The sequence below is a fragment of the Leptonotus elevatus genome, chromosome 3, assembly GCF_054856555.1.
Source record: "Leptonotus elevatus isolate MCC_2025b chromosome 3, RoL_Lele_1.0, whole genome shotgun sequence".
Classification (NCBI taxonomy): Eukaryota; Metazoa; Chordata; class Actinopteri; order Syngnathiformes; family Syngnathidae; genus Leptonotus; species Leptonotus elevatus.
Genome location: NC_141241.1, coordinates 29,323,678 through 29,343,273, shown reverse-complemented (window position 1 = coordinate 29,343,273; position 19,596 = coordinate 29,323,678). Strand labels below are relative to the sequence as shown.

Below are 19,596 nucleotides of genomic sequence, written 5' to 3'. Positions count from 1 at the left end.
TCAATTGTATGGCCCGTTGGGGGCCTGATAAAAAGAAAGGAATGGCTGCGAGCGATTAGGAGGGTAAACCTGTAAGCTCAAAACCTTGATTCTGACTGATGTTGACAGGGTTTTTGAGGCTCACTTTATTATTGGTAAATACTTGTGACTATATATTTCTTATTTGGAGAGGTTTAAAAAATTAAAAAAAATTAAAAATTTGAGTTTGTGCAGTATAAAATCCACTGAGTCATATTGTTTTTGCGGTCTCATTCAGGTGTTCCAAAGCACAATCGACAGCCACCCTGACTTGTTCCTCGCCTTGAAATGGGATATCCTGGATCGCTAAACCTGAAGGCTAAAGAAAAAGCCGTCCAGCATTAGGAATTGACATACTCACGCACATACAAAATTAAAAAATGAAATAAAAAAACAAAAAACAAACAAAGAGAGCAATGATGATGACATGTCAAATCGGTAAAATTACCGAATGAACAATACTGAGCTCTCAAAAAAAAAGGGGAAAAAAAAGGAATGGAGGATAAAAAGGCAACGAGTATCAGAATTTCATTATGGATTCCTATGAGACAAAATATATTTTTTTGTGTGGCTAATTTATACTTGTTTGTATCCACATGTTCATCTTATCCGAATCAATATTACATTCTGCATCTGTGTTTTGATCCATAGTATGGCACCGCACCACATGATGACGCCTCTGTTTTTGGAACACTTTTTCATTTTGCCTTCACCCTTCAGTGTATTTTACCCTTATTTCTAACGCACATCCCACATCTCATATGGGCTTTGAATAATTTCAATTTTGTCGCCAATACATATATTATGCTTCTCTGTAAACGTACTCTGTCGTTTGGGTGCTTAAAGCTTAAAGTGCTTAACTCATTCAAACCCAAAAACTTATTTCTAAATTTTTAGAGCTAGAGCATACAGAAGGCTTTGATACAGCTTCTGAAATGAAGAGGTGGCTTAAAGCAATGGTTGTTACAAAAAACGGCCAGCAGGTGGCAGGAGAGCAAAGGAGATCAACCAGGGCCATGTTGAAAAAAGCTAATTTACCCACAGTTCTAAACAGATTTGTGAATAATGATAAAACTATCATAAAGCTATATTCTAGTGCTAATTGCTGCAAAATGGAAACAGATGCAAATATACTTATTTTTCCTGATAAAAGAAGACTCTAGTCTTACTTTTGGTAGATTCCATTTTTTACAGGAATAGAACAGAATATTCTGTGGACCTTGCAAAATCAGTCCAAATCTATTAAAACAGCAAAGGTGCTAGAGAGGGTATTTGGAGGAATCTCAAAATCTAAACTTTCAACCACTTGATCTATTTTTAGCCAGAGCGGGTCACATATACATATCACGATCGCATTACATCTTCAACAATCAACAATCTTACCTTAAATAAAATGGTCAGAACACAATTTGGTAGACTTTGTAGGTTGGAAATCTTTTCGATTTATACTTCCATGTGTTTCTTCTATGGACACTCCTTTGTTCACATACGACATTCGACATTCCCTTTACCCGTGAACGGAACACAATGTGGGTAACATGAGGTCATGTGAATACCATCTATGAAAAGGCCTTTAAGACTGACATGAGTGAGTCTTGTTACAGCTCCTCCCACCACAAAATTTAATTTCGGAAATACTTTTGCAAAGTCTTTCCAAGCAATGTTTCATTCTGCACAAACTGTCTTTCTCTAATTTCAGACATTTGTTGCAAATCTCTGTAAAATATTTATCAATGTTTAAGCTTTCAGAAACATGTTGCTGATGTCTCAATGTTCTCATTTATTTGGACTGTACAATGAAGCATGATTTATTTTCTATTGTTGCCCGGTCACTAGTCATTAGTGCAGTACAGGATGTCTGCGTTTGGTGAAATGAAAATGCTGCTAGTTCGAGTCTTATGTACTGTATAATATGAAACGGTTCCAATCTTGCACTGTTCAGTCATCTGCTAACTCAGCAGCCAGAACCCTTGTTTGAGGATTCAGAAGACTTCTACTTGGTGACACAGTTTGCGTTGTGGGTTTGAATCTCGGGTGTGGCTGGACAATGGTGCCATTACCCGGATTTCGAGGAAGGTGTTTGTGACACAATGTATGTCAAACTTCACTCCTTGGAATACCCACGAGAGTGCTGGCCTCTGAATTAGCAATCCAGGCTTTGAGCTCAGCGGTCAGTGCACTTGACTTTGATATATTCAATCAACAGCAATCTTGTCGAAGATATGAGTCAAAAGATATGAATGCAAGCTGCTCAGTTCTCCAATATGTTACTAGTGGTGCATGCTTGCCGCAACAGAAGCTTACACATAAGCACACTATAAGCATTCAGATACTTCTTCCTTAAATTAAAAAAAATGAACAACTTTTTTATTAACAACAGGAACTATCTTGAAAATAGAAATAGTAATCATATTTTGTTGGCTGAAAATGGAGACAAAATTGTGACAGAATTGGTAGTATAAATGAATGAGCCAATGAATAAATGAGGCAATGAATTCCTCCAAAAGCATAGTTATGTCACAAAAATGCCTATAACTCACAATGGGCCTGATTTCCTACTTATACTGCTACTTAATACTACCAAATAGCAGGTGCTAAATTGCATCTTTACTCTCGCAGTCTGCGTGCACTGTTGAGCTGTCTATGTGTTTTGCGAGTGATCCACTAAGATTGCTAGCTTTTACTAAGATACCAAATAGCAGGTGCTGAATTGAATGTTCACTCACTAACAGATTGGATATTCTGTTGTCAGTAGCTGTAAAAGTGGTTGAGACTGACATTTTTAAGAGAGGGTTTAGCGCTTAGGTAGCTCACCAGGTTTTCACCATGGAAAATTTGGGAGACCACCACAAAGAAGGAAGTGTTAGTGAAAGAGGTAAACAACAAGAAAACATATAGATTATTACGACAATTTTAATGAAGCCACCAATTAACTCCATAAAAGCCAATTCCGAGTGCATGGGATGAACGTGCCCATCCTGTGTAACATTTAAAAGTTTGGTCAGTACACTTGAAAAGATAAAGCTGAGAGAAGTTCAAGAGAAACAAAGTAAAATAAACTATTTCTCGTGAATGGCTCCAAGAGAGCCCTTAGATCATTCAGAAGTTCCAAAATTGCACACTTGAATAGATGTACATAATGTATGTTTTTTGTTTCTGGCATTTCAGAAATGTTTACACAAGCTGAGAATTTCTCTCCCAATGCCTTTTATTTTATACACTAACAAAACACACCTTATCAGTGGGTGCATACCTAAGATGTTCTACATATTTTCTTTTTCCATTTATTTTATTTTTTTGCCTTTTAAACATTACCATCAGTCACTGATTTTAAAGCTTGGTTTGAATTAGTGATACTTTCTAACAAATAACTAGAAGAGGTGCTGCAATTTTTGCCTTGCTACATACTGTTGTGGAATAATGAACATAATGTTGAGGAACCTCAAAGGTCAATGGCTTCATTCACCCCTCATCTTTAAATCACTAAAGTCTGTTAACATAGACACTATGTCTATGCACAAAATAACTGGCTTTATGAGTAGTGGATAATCCAACTATCTGATCAGCCACTATAGTTGAGATAAAACTTCCATCCATCTATTTTCGGAGCCGCTTATTCCTCACAAGGGTCTCGGGGGTGCTGGACCTTATCCCAGATGGCTTTGGGCAGTAGGTGGTGTAACGAATATTGCCAGTCACCCTCAATTTTTGTTTCTCCCTTCCCTCAAACATTTCACTCTTGGAAATATGCGCAAGGTCAACCTGGGGTGGGGGTCGAGAGGTCTCAGCTCTCCCCCTTTTTCACCTCAGCCAGAGACGGCCAAAAGGGATTCCACCCTTTTGAAGTCAACCACCGGCCATGTCACCAGGATGTGAATGTTTGCTTTTTACCAGCCAGAACCACGATTTTATGGCACCAAAGTATTTTATCGGAAAGCTCCATCTCCTCCCCTTTTGTTTGTTTGTTAGAGTCATAAATAAAAATGAACCAGATCGCCCAATGAAATCCAGGTCAGTCACATTCCAGCGTTCTTGAAAGTTACATGAGACCAGAGCACCTTCAAGTGGGGACGATCGGAACTGCCCTCACATGGAACACCGATGACCCACAAAGCAATCTTACACATTTCACATAAGAAATTCATCACATACAAGTGAATTTATGCACAACTGAATGTTTCACATCATGTATGGGTTTTTTTTGTTTGGAAAAGAATGTCATATGTATTTCAACCTGAATGATGATGGTAAATCAAGAGAGTTCTTAGTTACTCCAGAAAGAACGAAATGATCTCATGATGCGTTATTAGTTGATATGTGTAACAATAACATGTTTTGCTTGGAAGAACTTAACTTGCAAGCCTGACCAAATTTAATTATTAATTCTTTAAATAATTTGGAGTTTAAAAAGTCTTGGAGTTGAGTCGAGTCAAAAGAAGAAGAACACGCCCCACAACTTTAAAACAGCCGGCGCGAACTTTGTTCTCTCTCTCGTTTTCCGGCCGCTGTTCCTGTTTATTTTCCATTTTCTCCCCTCCGTCTGGACCCGAACTGACAAAAGGACTACCCGGTGCTGTGCCACATTCCTCAACCACGTTCCCTGAACGACCAAGTGTCTCGGACTTGGCGATCGCACCGCTGCCGCCGTGCACCAAATCCAGGCGTGCGCCCTCCTGACACATTTTGGGGGGCTTTTTAATTTTTCATATTTTTTTCCTTTTTTTGTGTTCGTCCCACCTCGCCGACACAGTCGCGACAAACTTTTTCGTGACCCCGTGTGTCACCCAGCAACCACAGTTTGGACGGGCAGTGCGCAATTCCCGTGCGTCAACCAGCACCTGCTCCAAGTGTCCCATCGCGGCGAGAGCTGGTTCAACGGCTGGTCTCCCTCGGGACGCAGCAGATCTCGGCCTCAGTAGCGGGTTTTAGCCAGCTGATATGCGGATCTTCTCGCGCGCTTTGTCCTGAAGTCCCGACCGTGCCTGAAAACCCAATCCACCTTGAGCTGAGCTGTGTTGCCCCTCGTCCGACTGTGGAACAATTTTTTTTTTTTCTTTTGCCTTGCCTTTTTGGAAGCATTTTTTTTTCTTCAACCGATCTCCCCTCCGCTCACTCCATCCAACTCACTCCAGTAAGTTGCACGTCTCATAGCTAATTTGACATATCGCTGGTGCAACTTCCATTTCAAATATCTCACAGATTTGGCAAGTCAAACCTTTTCTTTCTACCTCGTTAAATTATTCCTATCTTATATTTATTAGTTTTATTTGTATCCCTTTTCTTTCCACCGTATGATAGGTAGGCAGTATTTTGATTCTGTATGTGTAACCGGAGTGAATAGATGCATGTTTTTTTTAATCTAGTTCAGTCTCAATCGTGCTTGTGTCCGAGTGGATTAGTAATTATTTTAGTAATACAAAGAACCACGAACATTGAATGTGGCGACTTCAGATTATGAATGAATAAATAAATGAGAATTTGGATTTTATACGTTGTGTTTCTCCAAACTGAAAGTAAACAGAACGTGGTGCCCCTATAAGCGATTGAGGGAATTACGACTTCCTCAAGCGTTGATCAAATTACTAATTCGTCCAAAAGACAACATCAATTATCGCTACAGTGGGGTACACCCTGAACTGTTTACCAGCCAATCGAGATAAAACTTATGAAAGAAATATTTAATCAACAAGCATAAATTATGTCGAGCTTGTATGGAAGTTACAGAGCTTATGATGATGAGGTTTGCGGAAAAAAGGACCTTGTAAATTTTAGGTCTAAAATATGATATACAATAGTAATTTGTAACTGACTTAACAAGCTATACATATCCTCATCAGGGAGATCTACTGTAAGATGCATATGAGACTAAGGGTCAAAGTCATACTGGTTATAAACTAACATTTAACTATTCTTAGTTTCCTTCACACTGTGACCTTAAAATGAGAGCTAATTACAATTCTGAGCTTTATACACATGTTCAGTGACCTCACATTTTCTCTCATTTTCTCATCATCATTCTCATTTTAGCAAATGCGGGAAAGATAGATAACGCTTGGCTGCGACTGACATTTAGCTCTACATCCTCTAAAACAAGAATAGTGTTTCAAGAGTCAATTCAATAAAAGTCTCTAAAGCCAGGTTTACACCATTTCAACTCTCTTTATCTCTAGAGCACTTTAAAACACACACACACACATACACAAACACAATGAATGTTGTTCCTATTGATCATAAAAAATGTAAAAATAAAGCAAATATTATTTATTGTTATGATTTGTGTATATCATGCTTAGGTTTGTTGTTTTGGATTTGTGTCCTGTCTTGCTAGTTTTGGTTTTGTTTGCACCTGTACTCGTCATCCTGTTCCCTCTGTTCTGGGCTCCGGTCTCGAGACGGTAGAGGTGGTAGGCAACAGGAGAATGGTGACAAAACTGTCATCTATCCGGGGTAATGCCTCCCACTCCCTGTGTGGGACTGTTTGAGCCATGGAGAGCACCATTAGTGCTAGGCTTCTTCACCCACGCTGTAACAAGGAAAGGTACCGAAAGTCCTTCCTACCCGCTGCTGTTAGACTTTACAATCAGCTCTACTCTCGGTAGACCATTGATGTGGTGTGATGTGATGTTTTAATTTCAAATTTAACAAATGTGATGATGATGTCATCTATGTGCACTACTGTGTTTCTCTGTTTTTATTTAACTATAGGTTACATAAGTATTTTTTGTGATACATATTATTTATATATGATGTGTGATGATGTGTATTGCTGCTGGTAAAGCTGTGAATTTATCCACTGTGGGATAATGAAATGTGAATCTTATCTTATCTTATCTTATCACTGCATTGGCTCCCGGTGTCCCTCAAAATTTAATAAAAGGTTTCCCTCCTCACCCATGAGTACATTCACAGTCATGAACCACAATTTCATTCAGAGATATTGTGAAGTCTGGGGGGGGAATGGTCGATAGATGATATATTGTACATTTGTACTTTTTTCTTTTCTTTTCTTTTTTTTAGGTATAAGGTACAAAAACACAAAACATTTGAAAACATTTGGACACACGGTCAAAAATTATGGTTTAGTTTTTTTCATTGTACTTGTTTACTGTTAGTTGGTTAAAACCCCTTGCAACATTAACAATGACAGATCTTATTTTAGTATAAAACTTGCTGATTATTCAGGAAAACATGGAGGAGGGTTTGAAGCTATCCGATCAGAACATTTACCGTTTACGCTTACCGGACGACTGAATCATTTCACCAAAATACAGTCATCGGATGTGTTATTTGTTATATATTTTTATAGATATTTTCGAAGCCTTTTTGATTCCAGCAAATGTATTTCATTTATTTGCATTAATCAGAAACCAAAAAGTAACTTTCACTGTCAAATAGGTTGGTGACCCTGCTTTAGGCCTTTTCACTAATATATCCCCATATCATCACAGATGCTGGCTTTTGAACATCGTGCTGATAATTGAAATGGCCCTTTTCTTTTTTGGCTTGAAGGACACGACGTCCATGATTTTCAAAAGCAACTTGAAATGTGGACTCAGAGCAAACTTTTCCACTTGCCGTCAGTCCTTAAAAGATACAGCGTTTTTGGGTGTTGTTGATCTATGACGTTCATTTTGCATGGTAAAGATTTAACTTGTATTTGTAGATAATGAGATGAAACTGTTATAACTGACAATGGTTTTCTAAAGTGTTCCTGAGCCTACATGACAATATTCTTGAAACAATGATGCTGGTTTTTAATGCATTTCTGCCTGAGGGATCAATGGTCACAGGGTTGTTGGTTTTCTGCCTTGCCGCTTAAGTGCAGAGATTTTCTCCAGATTCTGTGAATCTTTTGATGGTATTATTAACCATAGATGAAATATTTGAAAGCTGTGAGTGTTTTAAAGAAAAGTCATCACATTATGGCGTTTGCATGTACAGCGTATATCTTTATTTGTTTCACAAAGACAAGTTACACAACTTGTAATTGTGGACAGTTATTCTCTCTAAAATATGCATGGAGGGGAAAAAATACATCAATCACCATGCTCGTAGTCAGTTGGCATGTGTGTTGTGATGATTACGTCTGCTGGAGCAGCTTGGGGAATGTATACTGTTTGAGCTGATGCTGCCAAGATCGATTCTCAGAATTACATTATACTTTTGATACTTCAGTCATTCGAGGTACTGCATTTGCAGAATCGTACTACAAAGGAAAGCAGTATCGATTAGCAGATGCCCATTTGCAGCATAGCAGCATCTTTGTGCAGCAAACAAAAGTTAATACAATGGTTATAAATTGACAAATAATGTTGGTCATCTCTTAGAAGCAGACGAAATACATATGTGGCAGCCCGCCACAGATAAATGCAGCCCTGCAGCTACTGTGCCACACCATGATTCTGGTGTTGAAGACACCCTCCACATCACATCTGTTGAAGCTCCTCAAGACACAGCTCCCCAGTCCGGCATGTTGCAGCTTCCAGTTGAAATAGAGAGGTAAAGTCCTCAGAAAAATCTACCCCAAGATACATGTAGCTGGAGACCATTTCCTCTGCTACTATATTATATTTTCCTACTGCTCTGTGACTATAACTTATCAGAATTGAGCTATACAGGTATTCATTAACATGTTGTATAAACTATGACAGCTGTACCATCTATAACAGTAATGTAGGGTGGCAAACCTTTGAAAGAACAAATTCACCTGCTATTTCCCAGACAAGATTCAAAATTATTTCCAATTAGTAGTGGTGCAACGGATCGTCATTGATCTGTGGTCGGTTCGGGTCAGGCCCCACTGTTCGGATCGCCCACAATCCGCTGATTAGTTGGTGGGGTGGGAAAAAAACAACAGTACGCAATCACAGTTGACATTCACAGTGGGCACCAATCACGTCAAGGAAGCGGAAACATACTCAACTTAACACGCCGCCCAAGGCTAAATTCTAAATAAAGTTTACCAAATAATACAATGACAGCAAATCAAATAGCCTTAGTAGACTTTTACTTTGAGGTTGGCCCACGTTGTGGCATGATGGCTAGCGTGACTTCCCTTTTAGTTTAGGATTTCTTTATCGTAGACTTTATTGACATTATAGCTGCGACCAACATCAACCCAACGCTAGCCCGAACTCATATTCAATCGCTAATTTAGGACGCTAAGAAACCGTTATTAATTACGCCGTCATTGTATGATGGAGCGAGGGCTGTGGGCCGGTGGGGTGCCTGGCGGGCCTGCCGTGCCCCGTCCTGCTGCGTTGGGTTGGGGGCGCGGGCCGTGTTGGGATGGGGGGCACTCCTGGCTCCTGGGTTTGCTCTCCGGCCGGTGGCCCCTGCGAGGCCCGGGGGTTGTCCCTTGGCACTGCCGTGGCCTGGGGGGCCCTGAGGTGTTGCGCTTGCTCTGTCCTAGCAGGGGTCGACGGCTCCCCTTTTTGGTGGATATTTTCATGCATGCCAGATCCACCACACCAGCATCTATCGAAACTCAAACACAATCTGCTTCTTCCTCTGGTCGCTGAATCGGTGGAGGCTGGTGTCTGTGGATCTCCCTCTGCTTCATCTGCACTTCCTTCCTTTCCTTAGTCTCTCCCTTGGTATCTTGAGGTCTCCCTAATTTGTTGGAATTTAGATGTTTCTGGGGTTGGTGAAAGACTCTGGTTGGTAACTCGGTGGGTAGTAGGTAATGTCTGGTCGGTGCTGTATTTCACTTTCCTTTCTTTTCTTTGATCCTTCCTCGGGTCTCCTGACAACCTCACGACTCTAGCTGGATTCTGAAGTATTCGGTTTAGGTGAACGGTATGGGATTTTTAATAGGTTTTAGGTGAACTAATGAATACACACTCACACATGCACACACACGCACACACACACATACTCATCCACATTCAAAATAAAAATTAATAAAAAATTAATTAAAAAAAGAGAGCAATGATGATGACATGACTTTTCTGCTAGAAAATGACAGCAATGTTTTTACCAGTCAACTCCAAACGACTTTATAATGAGCTTTTACACGTCACTTCCGGGTGTGAGTGCGGGGCACGCTGTGAGAAAGTGGATGAGGAGATATGATAGCAATTATTTTTCAGTGTCTCCATCTATTCAACCATCCTCAAAAATTTTAGACTCTGTTTGGAGGCCTTTCATATGACGGGCAAAGGCAAGGGTTATTGTGCACCAACAATCAAATCTTAAACTATGACATTACACTAAAGTATAACATTTTAGGAGATTACATGAGGGGGGGGACAATTACTTGTAATAACAAACCTGGCCAAATATTAATCTACCGATATGTAATATGTTAAACTGTTTTTTGTTTATTGTTCTTAGTCTATAAGTATTAGTTTGGTTTTATTGAACATATAAACATACCGGTAAACACATTACAAATATAAAATACAAGTTGAAGTTAAAAAAAAAATGAAGAAAGAAAGAAAGTAATTCATCAATCGTATAATAATTTACATGTTCAAAAGGAGTAGGAAGAAGTACAAAAACGTATCTAGTCCTACTCCCTAATACTTATATCATGTTAATATACTAATAAGTTGTTCTTATTTACTAACAAAATAATTGAAGAATAGAAAATAAACAACACATGTTTATCTTAGTGCACGGATATATTGGTATGTTGTAAGCCCTTATTCTTTACATATACGCAAAAGAGAGAGAGAGAGAGAGAGAGAGAGAGAGAGAGAGAGAGAGAGAGAGAGAGAGAGAGAGAGAGAGAGAGAGAGAGAGAGAGAGAGAGAGAGAGAGAGAGAGAGAGAGAGAGAGAGAGAGAGAGAGAGAGACAGACCAACTCAGTGGGTTAGTGGTAGAGTCTCCGCCCTGAGACTGGGAGGTCATGGGTTCTATCGCCGGTCAGGTCATACCAAAGACCATAAAAATGCATTAAGAGTTGGAATTGGGGGGTTAGATCACCAAATGATCCCCGAGCGCAAGCCCCTGCAGCTCCTCGGCGCTTCCTCAGTGGATGAGTCAAATGCGGAGAACGAATTTCATCCCACTTAGATAGACGTGACAATCAGTGGTACTTTACTTTAAGTAAAGCGCTACATATACAATACAATAAATTCACAAATATTAATTGTTGGATATATGTGAGCCCATACAGGCACATGAGTATATACACATATAAACATACATGCCCGTACAAATGTATTTACATTTATACCTCATTTACATATTTTTGTATCATTATCTTTTTAAACCTCTTTTTAAATGCAGTAATTGATTCACATTTTTTCAGTCCAGTTTAATAATTGTTCCACAGATTAACCCCTTTAACAGAAACACGCATTTGCTTTATGTTTGTTCTTATTGGGGGGGTGTTTCAAGTCACTGGTGCTCCTTAACTCATACCAACACCCCTCTTTGATTTTTAATAACTTCTGAATACTGTGGCAAAGCTGATTATTGTACATACATTGTACATTATTTGAGCTGTTTTAAATTCGTCGAGGTCATAGAATTTGAGAGATTTAATTTAATGAATAATGGATGTGTTGGTTCTATATAATGTGAGTATGTACTGTGTATGTACAGATCATTTTGATTGATCTCAATGTTAAGTCGGCTGTACTAAGATTTGTAAACAGTTACTGAATTACTGTATTCAAGTACCTCAAGTGGTATGAGATTCAAACATATTTTTCTGTCAAACATACAGCAAGCACAATTATATATATACTATGAATTATTTTACATTAAGCGTTCCATGAAGGTTGTGTTGCACTTTTTATTTAGTTTATTGCCCTATGGTATTAGGGGAAAGATATGTGGAGCTAGTGGAGACAGACAAGCAACTGCTGTTAACAATTTCACATCTCATTAAGAAATTGACAGATGCTTCAAAGATTAGTTTTGAATTCTGCCCATGCAACCTCCTATACAGTGCAGTAGTTATTGTTCATATTTAAAACACCGGGCATCACAAATAGCAGCCCGCAGGCCTGACCAGAAGTAACTCATATGTTCTTTAAAACTTGATGGTTTTGTCAAGTAAAATGTGGCATTTGGCTGTCTGCCCTCATCCCTCATGCCAGCCCTCTGCCAGGACTTCTCTTTGTCTTTCTATGTGTGTTTGCATGAGTGGAAACTACAACCTAGACTGGAAAATTTGAGCTTTGCAGCTGCCAAAAGTCATGTTCTTCATATTGCTTTTATGAAAAAGTTTCAAAGTAAGCAGGAAGGGATTTTATAAAAAGTATTTCCTTCCTCACTTGCAGGCTTACTTTTTTTTAGTTTATAGAAGGGAACACTGTAAAAGATTTTACTATAACTACATAAACAAATGAATGAACATAGGACCATATAACAAATGCAATGTTTTTTGTTGTCAATACAGTATACAGTAAATATATATTCTGATGTGCATTGTAGGGTTAGAATTAGGTTAGGGTTAGATAAGATACACCTTTATTTATCCCACAGTGGAGAAATTCCAGCAGCAATACATATAATTGAGTTTAAAAAAAAAAGCACACTTTAATATAAGGGGCCCATATGCAAAATCAGTTGTTGTTGTTTGCTTGAAACCATATTAAAATGCAAATTTCTCTCTAAAAACACCGCCAACGTGGTGTTTTCCTCCATTCACCCACCTCAGAGCATTCCTGCTCATTCCTGCTCTCCAAGCACCAGCCCCTCCCAACCCAAGAAAACAATTTATCTACATGGATAAGTGAGGACACAAACCGTACTGCCCCTGCAGACTAAACATATGTTCTTTGACGTCACGCACCGTAACCATGTAGTTTCATACTTTATGTGTGTGTGTGTGGGGGGGGGGGGGTGCGTGCGCGTGTGTGGGGGGGGGGGGGGGTGTGCGTGTGTGTGTGTGTGTGTGAGGACGCACTTGCGTGCGTGCGTGCGTGTGCGCGCGTTTGTGTGAAGATACCTCCACAAATATTGCTTTCTAGCGATGTATGTCTGTCTAGCTGTCTGCTTGTGAGGTGATCAGCTTTCCTCATGTAACTAGGCAATTGTTTCACATGGCCTTCAATCAATAAGTTCATCCATCCGCACTCATCCATCCAGCGTTGTCTGTTTGTCTGTCTTTCTATAAATATACAGTATAAAAATGTGCATTTCAATGGGTGTCAGTTTTGCACAGATTTTTGCTATTTGCAGTACTATTCCATGCAAGGGATAAGGCATAAAGGGATCCACTGTATACAAATATATATTGTAGTGATATTTATTTTTATGTTGTCCTCATTAACATGTCTGGAATTGGATTAATCCAAAAGTAATAAATATTAATCAAGTTGCACTGGTCACATTCATCCTCAAACGCGCTTATCACCCAACCAGCCCTATTTTTCTTAACTTTGCCATCTGGAAGATGATTTAGATCTATAAACACACACACCACACGCTCCTTGAACAGATTGTACACCAAACTAAACATTGAAAGAAACACAAATCATAAGACTGTATTAATGTCAGCCTCATTAATGACGGAATGACCAAGACTCCAGAGGACTTGTGCAAGGCTTTGTGGAATGGTGCTAGCAAAATTAATACTACTCTATCAACACTGTAAAACTAACTGTCACTCTCTGCTTACACTGTTGAAAATCCACGCATTGAGAAGGTCTGAACTACAAGTTTCCACATAAACAAACTGAATTGCAGCGACAACACATTTATTATTATTGCATTTATTATAATTAATTTAACATCAATAATTTTATTATAAAATATTTAGGCCTATTTAGCACGGGCATTTTAACAAAAGCACAATATAAATTGAAATGCGTCCACACCACAGACATCAGAGACATGTTGGCAAATGGTACATTAAACACCAAACGTGGGGTGAGCAACTGAGCATTTTCTGGCGGTGCAATTGCACTTTATAGTCAATGTACAGTATTTCGCACCGGCGGGCACGGATGCGTGCGGTGCGGTGCGGATGACGCATTTGTAGACTATTTGTAGCGGGACACGGTGCGGCGCACTTAAAATCGGGACATTCACATATTGACCAACATTTAAAAATTTATTAATTTCTTCGCACAAGCCAATCGGCTTTGGGAATGGAGTGCAAAGTCACACACGGAGACCTGTACAGATCTGTAGTCACCCAGAGATAGTGATAAGTGTTTACTTGTTTAAAACTGTTGATAGCAATAGTGCTAACATTAGCTAAAGTATTTAGCACGGTCACCAGAATGCAAGTGAAAAAGTGGAAGCACTTGAGGGTCTCATTAAAGAAAAAAAGGAAGGCGCTGCAGGCGAAAGAGTGGCTCACCTGTACTGCAGTACTCGGCACCGCTCTTTTTTTTTACATAGTTTACCAAGCGACCCTCTCCTTCTCCGGTGTGCACAATCAAGCTTCCGGTACTCACAAACGGAGAGGCGGACACTCACTCCCGTGTTTGGTGTTTAATTCAAACAGACACTTGCTTGCAGCGGGTATTTTTATTTTTTTTGCTTGCATCACCACAACATCCTCTTTCGGCCATGTTCTTTCGGCTTGAATTTTATTTTAATTTTCGGTGCATCACTAATATATATATATATATATATATATATATATATATATATATATATATATATATATATATATATATATATATATATATATATATATATATTAGGGCTGGAATGTTTTTTGAAAACCGATAAAGCCGATCTGTTTGATAGTTCGGTCCCTTCATTCATTTATTTTTCTTTTTTTTGTCCCCCCTCATGAGCGCAAACCCAACGTGACGCTCACAAGCCAGTGTGGAACAGTTCACAATTTGCTTTCTATAAGCAGAAGATCTCACTTACCTTCGCTTTCAAAGCCACACAATGTAGGCAATTCATTATTCCACGTCATGCACAATCACTGTGTCACAGGAAAACTAAAATCACCACATAACAGCGAACTTGATAGCATCACTAATAATTAATTTAAAAAAATTTGAAAAAACAAAAAAAATGTAAACACTATTTCCATCCTTAGCGCCTCAAAGCATGCTGGGATGGGAGCACCTCCAGACTCCCAGCGACGCTACACCAATATGGCGGCGTCCATGGTTACAGTTGCGTCCATGGTTACGGCGCGCATCATGGGATATGCGTCATATCCATCTAGCGATACAACAGGCCGGGTAAAGCTTCTCAGGTTTCATGATGACTACTGCCGTTAGCTTACAAAGGCATCGCTGCCGAGTCTTTATTGATACATAAATTGATACATAAAATAGACCTCAGAATTACAACTGGCTGGAAATCGCTACATTCATGACTGTGGTGTTTTGTTTCAAACGGGAGCTTAATTTAACCCTTGATATTCAATGCTAGCATGTAGCAAGCAGCTAGCCGACCCCCGAAGCAACCCCCTATAAAAACTATAAAGCTATAAAACTTAGCTATAAAGCTATAAAAACGTATTGCATGTCTTTGCGATATGCATATTGCATGGGTCAATATCGCAACCCTATTCTTAACTCATTAGCACCCAAAAACATTTCTATGTCATCATCTACATGTTCTATTTTAAATGTTTTAAGTGTCCCAAAGACATATTTATACCTTTTTGTTAATGTTTTTTTTAATGCTACAACATATAGAAGAACTGCAGAGAACAGTTGAAGCAATGGTAGTTATTACAAAAAACGGCCAGCAGGTGGCAGCAGAGTATAAGAGATCAGCCAGGGCTATGTTGCAAAGCTCTTTTTCCCAGTGTTTTCAACAGGTTTGTGAATAATGATGAAACTTAGCTCTATTCTCATGCTAATTGCTGCAAAACGGAAACAGATACAAGTATACTTTTTTCCTGATGAAAGAAGAGACTGTAATCTTTCTTTTGGTAGGATCCATATTTTTATAGCAGTAGAACAGAATATTCTGCAGACTTTGCAAAATCAGTCAAAATCCAGTAGAACAGCCGGGAGCGAAGGGGGTTGTTTCAGTGAAAATGGCTGGGAGTGAATGAGTTAAATATCGTAATAATATCGATATCGCTATATTCCACAACTATATCGCATATTGCATGTTTTTCCAATATCGTGCAGCGCTCATGTAAATGCAGTATGTTATTGAATTGAAAAAGATAGAAATGTCTCATCCAAGAACTGCTTCCATATTACAGTACCATGTAATTTTATTCCAAATGGACCATTTGCAAGTTTTAGTGCAATCCTAGTCACTTTTAATAGGGCGCCTTTCCACTGTGTAGTAGGCCAACTCATTGGCTCTGTTCTAGTGATGTTTTCCATTTAAAAATAGTATAGCGGGAAACTGCAAATTGACTGCCAAATTGAAATCACCAGTTGGAACTATACACGCTAACACACAAAAACTAAAAAGAGTAAAGGTATGTATTTACTTCCTAACATGTGGCTGTTGAACACACATTTTATTCCAGAGGAGACCAATGACACAATGACACTTGCTGCTGCAGCAGAGGGCTGACTGAGAAGGAACATGCTTGGCTACAGCATGTAGGGTCAAGACACACAACTGGGGAAGCTTATTGTTAGCATGGGTGCTATTTTTTGTCATTTCTCACTGTGTAGCCACAAAAGTTAGAATGAATCTTTAGTGACAAATCTGACCTAAAAAAGAGTAACCAGCTGTGGTTTCCGTCACTTGTGTAGTATCACATTGCCATGCTTGGAAAAAAAGATAAAACTGTATGAAAATGTCTTTACATGTGTATTTGTATTATCATGCTAAAAGAAATGTAACAATAATACAATGTTATCTGGAGGGGCGGGACATTTCCCGGTGGGCAGCCCTATATTTCAGGCCACAAATCGGCGGGGAGGAGCCAACACATTTGTTTCACAATCGCTCGTTTTGCGTTTTGAAATCAGCCCATACATAAAGAGTATCCATGTCACGTCTCATCGTCAATCAACTGTAACTACATCTACAACTCATTACAGGCCAGTACAATCAACTGTAACTACATCTACAACTCATTACAGGCCAGTATAATATATATATATATATATATATATATAGCACTGACTGCCTGCCTTTGTTACAAAGGGTGTCACCGAGTTACAATAATTCAATATCAAAAGTAGCAAAACTTGAATCCACAAATAGAAATAATAACCATATAATTATATTAAACATTTACTGTACAAAAATAACATAAAAGAGGCAAAACACAATCACAAGTGTTACTCGTAAAAGCAACAAAGCATGATAGGAAAGCCTCCTACAATTACAGTTGCTCTCCAAGTTTGCATGTCAGCTCAGTATTGTGCACCAGAAGTTGTGAGAACACATTTCAAAATAAGAGTACTAACAGGAAGTACAGTGTTAGCTGCCCTAATCTTGGTGATTTAACTTCATTTGGTAAATATCTCTTGTGACTGTGTAAAACGTCTTATCTCTTTTAATGTACATTTGTTTATTGGTTTCTTTATGTCCTTATGACCCATTTTATGTTCACAAACTTGTTCAAATAAACACTGATTGTGCTCTTGTAAGAGCATTCAATTGTAAATTACATTTTTGATCAATATGAATATCGTTGGAGGGAATGCCCATCTATTTTACTTTGATACTTTACTTGAAAACTTCATTTTATATGGCAGCGTTATTTATTCTCTATATGACATTCTTTCTCTTGTATAAGGGAAGCTTTTTTTTCTTGATTCAATATTACACATTGGAGCCATTTTTTATTTTTTATTTGTAGACTACTAGACTCTGTTGACTGATCTGTTTGCTTTAATCCCATATGGTATTTTATTTACTGACATTGTTTTTTACATACCACATTTTTTGTTTTATCTTCTTCAAACAGTAAGAAGAGTAGGAAACGTGGGCTAAAACGGCGGGGAAGATAATTCCCGAAAACAAGAAGACTGAAGCCCTTCATTTGCTTGATTGCCAAGAAGAGAAAATAACACTTACTTTATACTTGTGGGGTGCACTGCAGACTGCACTTGTTACTTCTAGTGTCAGCCAGCCACTGGGCACTGCATACACAACAGTACAGTAGACCAATAAATCAAAAGCATTTCAATTTATTTATTTATTTATTAGTATATGGCTTAGATTTCTAAATAGAATAAGGGAATACCATGCTAGGCACAAGCGAAACATTCTGTGCACTATACAGTGGTAATTTTAGTTAAATCGCACTTGCACGCACGGTGAGTGTCAAACCTACCTTCGTCAAACTTAGCATGACAGTGCGTTCAACAATTCACTACCCACTTAATGACACCGAAGCTACCTCCAGGCAGCAGACAGCGAGACCCGCATTTTTAGAGCCGAGGAGCGTGAAACGCACACGCACGCACCCCCCCCCCCCCCCCACACACACACACACACACATGCACACACCCACACACACACACACACACACACAAAGCACAAAGCACACTTGTGGCTCCAAGCGGACATATGACACAATTGGTTATATTCAGGATGTGTTAAAGAGTAACAGTCATTGGATACAAACCATCATAACGACAAGGGTTAAAGAGGGGTACATTCTTACCGAAAGGTGGCAAATAACCTGTGCCGGATCTCTGAACCTGACAGTTCGAAGCCGTGAAGTGATGGAGCAAATGTGCAATTGCTGGTGCCGGTACCGGAGCGAAGAGACACTGTCATTTCTCGACCAGGGAGCACAGAAGCGCGCTTCTATTTACTCGTGCAGGAGGAAAGACACGCCCACCGCGTGTCTGTGAAGGCGCTTGTTTGAGTGTGTGTGCGTGTGTGGGGGTGTGGGGGTGCGTGTGGGTGTGGGTGTGGGTGCGCGCGCGCGTGCGCGTATGAGTTTGCGTGCGGTAGTGCGTCCACATATAATAACTGATCAGTATTTGTTATTTGTAACGTTCTTGCTTGAATGTCTAATTTTTGGTGGTGGTGTCTTTAATTGACATTGTGAAAAACTAGGCTGTCGTTTTTGTTTTTTTGTTTGTATGTTTTTTTGTTTTTTGTTTTTTCATTTTAAAAAGGGACAGCTGGGCACCAGCCACTTAAGCAGACTGCATACCAGAAAAAACTGCAGTGCTCTTTTTAACTGCCTGATGTGCAACAAAACAGCTGGTTATGAGCACATTCCACATTACCATGTGGAGAACCAGTGAGTGATTGAATGTCATGAATTCTCAACTCATCAGTTTGTGTATTTATATGTTTTGAGTATGTTTCATTTTCATGACTGCTTTATTCTAAACAATCAATCAAACACACTTATGGAGTGCTTGAAGGACACCAAGGAATCTAAAGCAGGCTACAGCAGTGTTTACCAACCATTTTTCATTTCAAAGCTCTCATTGCACACCCAGGACGGCATATTAGGGCCATATATATATATATTTAGAAGGGGGTAATATTTCGAGCGAAAACTCGCAAATACTCAGAAACTTACGACAAATACATGTTGCGTAGCTATAGTCTAATGTGAGGATTCGTTGGTGGTTAATAGGACGATAAAAAAGCAGGATCAAGATGGATGCATTCTTAATTTAAACTTTACTCATCATACATAGCAGCTAGAGTGACAACACTTCCTGATATTCTATCAGCTGACTAAACACTTACCAATCAGAAGCTAGCATACTTTAGGTAACAGTAGATTTGACACATCAAATTAGC

The 19,596-nt window shown here is 39.1% G+C and overlaps 1 protein-coding gene across 1 annotated transcript in view; it reads right to left on the bottom strand.

The window, feature by feature from the left end:
- The window catches only part of cemip (cell migration inducing hyaluronidase 1), a 217,928-nt gene extending 199,292 nt beyond the window's left edge, over positions 1-18,636 (bottom strand). The window contains exons 1-2 of the mRNA XM_086071134.1: positions 18,491-18,636; positions 17,899-17,963 (exon numbers count right to left, since the gene is read on the bottom strand). The gene's annotated coding sequence lies outside the window, so the exon portion shown is untranslated. The remainder of the gene's footprint in view (positions 1-17,898; positions 17,964-18,490) is intronic.
- Positions 18,637-19,596: the final 960 nt, after the last annotated feature.